We start from the raw sequence: 9,156 nt of genomic DNA, 5'->3' as shown, positions 1-9,156 counted from the left end.
CGTGGATATATTGAAGCAACATCTCAAGACATCAGTCAGGAAGTTAAAGCTTGGTCGCAAATGGGTCTTCCAAATGGACAGTGACTCCAAGCATACTTCCAAAGTTGTGACAAAATGGCTTAAGGACAACAAAGTCAAGGTATTGGAGTGGCCATTACAAAGCCCTGACCTCAATCCTATAGAAAATTTGTGGGCAGAACTGAAAAAGCATGTGCGAGCAAGGAGGCCTACAAACCTGACTCAGTTACACTAGCTCTGTCAGGAGGAATAGGCCAAAATTCACCCAACTTATTGTGGGAAGCATGTGGAAGGCTACCCAAACGTTTGACCCAAGTTAAATAATTTAAAGGCAATGCTACCAAATATTAATTGAGTGTATGTAAACTTCTGACCCACTGGGAATGTGATGAAAGAAATAAAAGCTGAAATAAATCATTCTCTCTACTATTATTCTGACATTTCACATTCTTAAAATAAAGTGGTGATCCTAACTGACCTAAGACAGGGAATTTTTACTAGGATTAAATGTCAGGAATTGTGAAAAATTATTTTTAATTTATTTGACTAAGGTGTCTGTAAACTTCTGACTTCAACTGTACATGTACATATTACCTCTATTAACCCAAATCCCTGCACATTGACTCGGCATGGGTAGCCCTTGTATACAGCCTCCTTATTGTTATTTTATTGTGTATTTTTCCTTTATTTTAGCAAATTTTTCATACTTACATTTTTTAAAACTCTGCATTGGTTAAGGGCTCGTAAGTAAGGATTCGACAGTAAGGTTGTATTTACCTATTGTATTTGCAGCATGTGACAAATAAAATGTGATTTGATTTGAACTACACATTGACACATCCAGCCCAAAGCAGGCGGTTTAAAAAAATACCCAGGCGGTTTAAAAAAATACTTCATAAATGCCACATTTCAGGACGATGTCTTTACATTAGAAACCTTATCAGACCCTTTAGTATCACATGCACTTTTGCAAGTATCATTACATATTCTGGCAGTGTACAATAATACATTTAAATGATGAAAAGAATAGACACATTAACTGATTCTGACTAAAGGGAGTACAGCTACGACTGTAAGTGACTTTTTCTTAGCAGGTTATGAGAATTTAAGCTGGAGTTAAGATCATTAACATGGCAGGTTAGGAAACTTAAATAAGGTTAGGAAAATGTATATTGTAAGGGTTATCTTAAACACCCCTACTCAACGAAAAGTCACGTCCTTTCATAACTGTACTCCCTCTAGTCACTACCACATTATCTTGACTGACGTTCACTTGTATGGGTTGGCAAAAAGAATAAACGGATAGCCACACCCCCAATAAACCCCACAATATTATTTTTGTCTGCCGACTCTTCATTACCCCACCGCTATTCAATGCGCATGCGCAAAGTGTTTAGAAGCTTTCATTTCAATTTTAAAAATCACATTGATCTTGTAATTTGATTTCAGACAAATTTAATAGAATAGGTTGAATGAACCAAAGTTTAATTTTAAATGATTCCAATCAGTAAAAGCACGTTAGATTAACAACAGCATTTTCCCACTTTCTACTGTGTAGTTTCTGCATCATTTCTGGCAAGTGACAATGGATTTAGTTTTACTGAGAGGGGCGGTTAGATGTGATGATGGCATGTCATTGATGTTATTTTGTCATCGTAAAAGGTGGCCGTTGTAAACACATAGCCTAAACTGATTCAGAGAGGTAGAACACTGGCAGGTTAGCGGCCGTATGAAAGGAATGTGGATGAAGAGCAATCGACAGCACAGCGCATGAAGAGCTCCCAGCGCGGCGCGAAAGTGAGATCAAGCGGGATGCAGTTGCAACCTGAAGCCCAGTCAGTGTAGATTGGAGTTGGCATTTGCTGTTATCTCGGTAGCATCAAACCTGACCTTTTATCCAATGGCGTGCATCTTTGAAGTATGTGCTCTCCACAGGTTTTCTGTCTCCCAAAGGGCGATATGGTTATCCTCTTGGTAAAGAAAGAGACACTTTTCTCATAAAATTCAACTACTCTTCAACTACTCTTTTCGGACTGCTCTTGTGTTTTGGATTGCCTTAAATTTCTCGAGTATTTCAAGGTACGTTGTGTGTTTATTTCTAAGGCTTTCCTTCAAGTGTGCATGATGAACGTGTGTTAATCAAATTAAATGGAATGCGGGACATTTGTTTATTTTATTTTAGCATTTTTGATGCTGAAATGTACATGCTTTTAGAAAATATTCATTCAAAATATGTTTTGTGGGGAAATATTCATTCCACATGCACCTGCTCATGTTGTAGCATGGCATGAGGTTAGAAGCTACACATGTAAAGTCCTGACTCCTGTGATTTATTGCAAGGTGATGTGTGCTCACTTGCATCCCACAAGAATGTTAGACAAATTATGTAAATAATGAGGTGGAACACATCACCATTTCATAAGGATTTTCTGTAACCCTTATGATATAAACAAACTGTAATCCTTGACATCATGTATGGTCATAGGGGAGAGTGGGGTACGGAGAGCCAGAGGGGCAAGTTGAGCCACCCTTGTTTCTAGGAAACCATACACAAAATTAGTAATTTGACCAAGTACTTAGTAGGTAATCATTTTATTGAGTCTCCGAAGGAAGAAACCACAGGGAAAAAGTTGTAAGCAAGTTATGTCCAAAAAACACATTTATTGTGTTAAGAGTTTTCCTGATGCTTGTATTTAAACCAAAGTAGATTATTTTAAGATTGTTCTATACATCAGTTGAGGTCCTAAATATAGCATGAAAATGTATCCCTGTAGCTGTGTGGGCTAATATAGTCAAGATGTTTGCCATGGGGTAAATTGAGCCAATGGTTGAGCCAATGGCAAGTTGAGCAAACTGAAGTGTTTTCTTCCCAGGAGTTAGGCCAGGCCCTGTTGTTACCTTGCATATGTTAAAATTGTTTAAAAGTACAAAGTGTTTGTCAGGTGTTAAAATATATTTCAAATTATTAAAAGACAAAAAAGTGATTGTGATTGTGTTGAGGGAAGTGGTAATATTTAATTCAGTACAGACATTTTGAGGCAACTTCATTTAGGGCTCAATTTACTCCATAAGTAAGTTATTTTCTTCGACAAGCAACGTTTTCAAAACTTTAATGTTTACATGAATTCATGTTATTTTCCAGTGATACGCAACATCCTGAAACATATCCTTGCACCTTGCATATCATCTTTGTTAGAACGAATACTATATTTCCCTTGATGGAGTGATGCTGAATGTAAAAAAATGCATATTTTTCCCTAAATCTCTCCCCTAAAATCTGTTTATCAAGATGCCTTAACAAAAAAACATTAGGGAGACCTTACAAGAGAATTTCAATTTTCCATGGATAATACATATGGTGTTTTTATGCTTGCCTGTTTTTATTCTTATCCCTAGGGGGCATCACTGTGGAGAGTGAAAATCACCTGCTGCATTAACATTAGTACCATGTCTTCTTCATAAGACCAGTTATGTGGTTAACATAGAAAGATCTCTGCCACAGTACCAATAAGCCACCTCTGATCCCAGGGTCTCCTGTCATCCTCATGATCATATGTTTGGTACAGAGACCTTGTATCAGTCCAGACATGTGAGCCAGAAGTGCAAATCTCTCCAAATTAAAGAAATGTGATATTTCTCACTGGAAGGCACGTGGATGCCAGGGGGACTGAGGAATGGGTTATTACCGCTATGGATGTAATTTCAGGAGACAGAGACCTGAGCCCCTTCTGGCAGTGTTTAGGAGCTAACCACACCACAGCGCTGCAGAATGTTGAGGGCTTTACATGTGGCACACTGCATCATGCCTTAGCACGATGGGGAGGCTGGCGGGCAGGCGACTGAAGAGATTTTGCTCTTCCACTCTGCTCCCACAGCTTTCACACTCACAGCTCCCCAGGATGCTGTCAACTGAACTATCTCAATTCTTTCCCCCCAACGTGGTGAGGATTTGAAGTTATGCAGTAGTCAAGAGATGTTCCTCAACAGTTATCATTACACATGTTCCCTCGGAACTTCTGAACTGAATCATTTGAGGCATGTTCAGGGAGAAGCCAAACAAGAAACATGGCATTTGACTTTAAAAAACAACACATTACATAAAAAGCTAAACTGAATTGTGTCTTATTGGTCCTTTCACTTTATTTCAGATGACTGTAATAGTGACTTTGGCTTGTCATTCACCCACAACTACTGCCAGTGTTAACACAAACATTGCTATGTTTTTATTTTAATTTAACCTTTATTTAACTAGGCAAGTCGGTTAAGAACACATTCTTATTTAAAATGGCGGCCTACCCCGGCCATGTTTAGTGTACATCATTCTAATTTTACTCTAACTTAATTCAATAAAACAATTGTAGACCTTGCACCAGCAGAGGCAGTCATATGCAGTGGTGGGAAAAAGTACCCAATTGTCATATTTGAGTAAAAGTAAAGATGCCTTAATAGAAAATGACTCAAGTGAAAGTCACCCAGTAAAATACCTACTTAAAGTAAAAGTCTTAAAGTATTTGGTTTTAAATATACTTACGTATATCAAAAGTAAATGTAATTGCTAAAATATACTTAAGTATCAAAAGTAAAAGTATAAATAATTTAAAATTCCTTATATTAAGCAAATCAGATGGCACCATTTAAAAAGTATTTATTTATTTATTTTACAGATAGCCAGGGGCACACTACAACACAAGACATCATTTACAAACGAAGCATTTGTGTTTAGTGAGTCTGCAAGATCAGAGGCAGGAAGGATGATGTTCTCTTGATAAGTGTGTGAATTGGACCATTTTCCTGTCCTGCTAAGTATTCAAAATGTAACTAGTACCTTTGGGTGTCAGGGAAAATGTATGGAGTAAAAAGTACATTTTCTTTAGGAATGTAGTGAATTAAAAGTGAAAGTTGTCCAAAATAGAAAAGTAAAGTACAGATACCCAGAAAATCTACTTAAGTAGTACTTTAAAGTATTTTTACATAAGTACTTTACACCACTGACCAAAGTTAGGGTCACATTGTGAATTCTCTAATGCTTCTCCATTGCTGCCAAGTGCATTCAGCATTTTTCTACCCTCTGCTGTCTGAGACTGTCAATCTGTCTGGGACTGAGTCCAGCTTTCTAATGGAGGGTTGGTTGTTTAGCAACAAAATTGACGCATTCGCAACTATGGGGCAAAATAGTCGAGGTTGGCTTAGATTGACAACATGTAAACTATATTTTGTCTCCATGTTTATTGAACAAATTAATACATTTGCACAATGTGCACTTGTTGTCTCTCGAGTACATTGTTACAGTTGTTGGTTAGCTAGCTAGTAAATTTTTTGTTGCCATATTAGCGTTGACATCAGTCAAAACACCTCCAAACAAGACACCCCACTGGGCGCACACAGGCTGAATCTATGTTGTTTCCACGTCATTTCAACGAAATTACACGGAACCAATGTGGAATAGACATTGAATTAACGTCTGTGCCCAGTGGGATGGTATCAAGAACAAGTTAAAACTAGCTAAAACGAGCCACCTATGTTTTCCCACATGGCAGCTTCTTGTCATTGTTGCTAGCTATCTGCCCGTTCAGGATCATAACAACGCACGACTTCTGGGCCCCTTCGATGTGGGTGCATCATTTTCATGACGTTGTCAGCCAACCCGTCTATAGATGTACTGTTTTTGTTAGAAACTTAACAATATCATAAGGATACCCAACAATTTAAACATTTGAAACACAGAAGACTTTAAGAAAATTATATACGGACAAAAGTAAATCTTTCTGAATGGCCAGGCTTGACATGGAGCCCTTTTTGTTGACTTTAGCTGATATTGGCAGCTCATAAAGGGATTTCATGGACCCACAGTAAAATAGGACATGGGAAACAGGGCTAAATGTCTCTGTTTTTATCATTATCTTTGACCTTTGGTAATCCCTTAGAACCTCTATGGTCTTCAGCCTCAGTATTGACATAGAGTTGCAGAGTTTTCCTGTGTGGAGTTGAGGACGGACCCGTTACCAAACTGAAAAGGAAAATAACATGTGAGTGTTTGGACTTTCACAGCACAACTTGACCCAGATTACTCCGGTGTACAGTCTGGGTTTGTGTACTAGCATTGGTGCTATACTGGAAAATATGCATCATATTTGTGTTTGAATGGTTAACTGTGTGATACATGGGACCATGTCAATGGCTGGGGTTAGGAATCCGAAGCCAGTGTGCTGGGAGTGTTCCAGGCCTAACTCATCAGCACAGTCAAATGTACTGCCGGGTGCAAACCCTCCCCTTCAGTCAGGACTAAGAGTCTTCCAATAGTGTTTACAGTACACTACAAACCTGACATACCAGCGTTATCTAACAGCATGTCAGAGACGATGAGTCAAGTCAAAGAATGTGGTGAGCTGTCTTGGCCTTAATGCCACGGCCCAGGCATGGCAGGCACACAGTGATTCAGCATGGCACTCACTCCAGGGAGAAAACCCACCTCCGCTTGGCTCTGCTTCCTTGTGAAATGTTCCTCTATTACACAAGCCTCTACCATAGAGCTATGAACTGGCAGATTACAGGTAATGGCCAGTTCTGGGTACTTCATGTCCAGAACTCCAGATCAAGTGCACTGATTTCAGGAGACTTGGACCAGAACGCTCAACAACTGCATAATGCTGATAGTAAATCTTCTGCAGTGCACTGCACATGGATGACATCTCTCAGACAGGTTCAGTGTCAGTACTGAATGGGTCATGCTAAATGACTGCCAAAATCTAAATCAAGTACCTCCCTCTCTCCAGCCTTGATTGATATCAGGTTACTGTTGGAGATAATAGTTGACCTGGCTGGTACAGTCCCTGACTAAAGGCTTGACAAGTGGCTGTTGGTCAATACTGTCTATTCAAAGATATGACATCACCCCTTATATAATGGGCTCAGTTTAGTAGAGCTTTGTACAGTCAATTATTTGTAACAAGAAACTTAAGAACTGTGCTTGGGGCTACAGTACCAGTCAAATTTCTACATTTAACCCCAAAAAGTGTTAAACAAAACAAAATATATTTTAGATTCTTCAAAGTAGCCACCCCTTGTTGACAGCTTTTGCACACTCTTGGCATTCCCTCAACCAGCTTCACCTGGAATGCTTTTCCAGAAGTCTTGAGTTCCTACATATGCTGAGCACTTGTTGGCTGCTTTTCCTTCACTCTGCGGTCCAACTCATTCGAAACCATCTCAATTGGGTTGAGGTCGGGTGATTGTGGAGGTCAGGTCTTCTGATGCAGCACTCCATCACTCTCCTTCTTGGTCAAATAGCCCTTAGACAGCCTGGAGGTGTGTTGGGTCATTGTCCTGTTGAAAAACAAATGATAGTCCCACTTAGCGTAAACCAGATGAGAAGGCGTATCGCTGCGGAATGCTGTGGTAACCATGCTGGTTAAGTGTGCCTTGAATTATAAATAAATGACTGACAGTGTCAGCAGCAAAGCACCATCACACCTCCTCCTCCATGTTTCACATGGAACCACACATGTGGAGATAATCTGTACACCTACTCTGCGTCTCACAAAGACATGGTGGTTGGAACCAAAAATCTAAAATTTGGACTCATCAGACCAAAGGACAGATTTCCACCGGTCTAATGTCCATTGCTCGTGTTTCTTGGCCCAAGCAAGTCTCTTCTTCTTATTGGTGTCCTTTAGTAGTGGTTTCTGTATACCACCCCTACCTTATCACAACACAACTGATTGGCTCAAACGCATTAAGAAGGAAATAAATTCCACAAATTAACTGTCATCAAGGCAAATTGTGACTACTTTGAAGAATCTCAAATATATTTTGATTTGTTTAGCACTTTTTTTGCTTACTACATGATTCCATGTGTGTTATTTCATAGTTTTGATGTCTTAACTGTTATTCTACAATGTAGAAATAGTAAAAAATAAAGGCAAACCCTTGAATGAGTAGGTGTGTCCAAACTCTTGTCTGGTACTGTATATCAATGTTTTTTAATATTATTTTTTGCTAATAGGCAAACTTTAAGACAGGCTACTGTGGAGTTTGGAGGATTATTGAGTTCACATTCTCCTAGCACTTTAAAAACTATACCCGTTCCCACAACATGCTTTGTCCAGTGTCCCTCCATTCCCTCCCTTCATGTCTTCAATGACTCACACCTGATGATGCAGTGTATTGAGTCATGTACTGCTATATACTGTAGCTGGGCAAGTGGCCACTATTTGATAGCTCCTCATTGTTTGGTATTATTACCATGCAAGCCTGTTGCCGGCCCCTGCTCTACATCATCTGTTGTTGGGTGGAAACACCAGTCGGGGTGGATTTTATATGGCCCTCATTTCCTGAACTCCTTCCCTAGACCTAAACATACACCGAGGCCCCAATCCTAGTGCCTCAGTACAGGCCATTCATGTCCCTCCAGATGGTTCTATTCAGAGCTGGCCTAAATATCCCTCCCAAAGCTGTCTGTGTGGGGATGTGCTGGAACACCTTACCATAGAGGCTACAAGCCTGACTCTGGACACCTATTGTTCTCAGCAGAAATGAAACAGACAATTCTACTATGAGTCTTCTCTTCTAGGAGCTGGGGCCAAATCACACACAGACAAACACACATATCCCTCCAGTAAAATAGTACAAATATTTTGGATAAACTCAGGTTTGATAATAAGGACAACAACAGCATGTCTTGACAGTATCATTGGATATGAACATAATTTCTTATCCAGCCATAACTCTATACTGACTAAATAACTATACCAGGTTAAGATTGGAATTTCTGCTGATCTGGAGAGAATATGAATCTGGAGAGATCTGGAGGGAATAAGAAAATAGGAAAATAATGAATCTCTTCTGAAATAATGGTTCTGTTCTGTTCAGTGGTCACAGCTCCAGATTCCTCAGGGCCAGATGTCTACAGTACTGTACTAGTGGAAGCCTGCGAGGCCTCTATGAATGGTACAATGCAGAGAAACAGCACCAGAGCACTGTTGATTAACGTAAACATCCTGCTTGCGTGTGTGTGTGTGCGCACATGTGGATGGTGATTACCATGACAGCATCGAGTGTGTTAGATCAGGGTGTGCGGTCCACCACCGTACATCACTAGTGCCGAGCTCCCTGCCATACAGGACTCTATACCAGGCGGTA

General features: G+C 39.8%; 1 protein-coding gene and 1 long non-coding RNA gene across 6 annotated transcripts in view; one reads left to right on the top strand and one right to left on the bottom strand.

The window, feature by feature from the left end:
• The first annotated feature begins 1,644 nt into the window (after nt 1-1,644).
• LOC110521551 (breast cancer anti-estrogen resistance protein 3) overlaps nt 1,645-9,156 on the top strand; it is a 97,045-nt gene continuing 89,533 nt past the window's right edge. For all 4 annotated transcript variants that reach the window (XR_002473164.2, XR_002473166.2, XM_021599165.2 and 1 more), the window contains exon 1: nt 1,645-2,097. The gene's annotated coding sequence lies outside the window, so the exon portion shown is untranslated. The remainder of the gene's footprint in view (nt 2,098-9,156) is intronic.
• Nucleotides 5,230-7,220, bottom strand: LOC118945801. 2 transcript variants are annotated; one of them, XR_005040933.1, is made up of 2 exons: nt 7,162-7,220; nt 5,230-6,025 (listed from the first exon to the last, which is right to left on the bottom strand). It is a non-coding gene; the product is annotated as an uncharacterized LOC118945801 (long non-coding RNA). The 2 variants fall into 2 exon arrangements; XR_005040934.1 differs by having other exon boundaries at nt 7,128-7,191.

The sequence above is a fragment of the Oncorhynchus mykiss genome, chromosome 30 (assembly GCF_013265735.2).
Source record: "Oncorhynchus mykiss isolate Arlee chromosome 30, USDA_OmykA_1.1, whole genome shotgun sequence".
NCBI classification, from domain to species: Eukaryota; Metazoa; Chordata; class Actinopteri; order Salmoniformes; family Salmonidae; genus Oncorhynchus; species Oncorhynchus mykiss.
The sequence above is the reverse complement of the archived record's forward strand: the minus strand, read 5'-3'. Positions and strand labels throughout refer to the sequence as shown.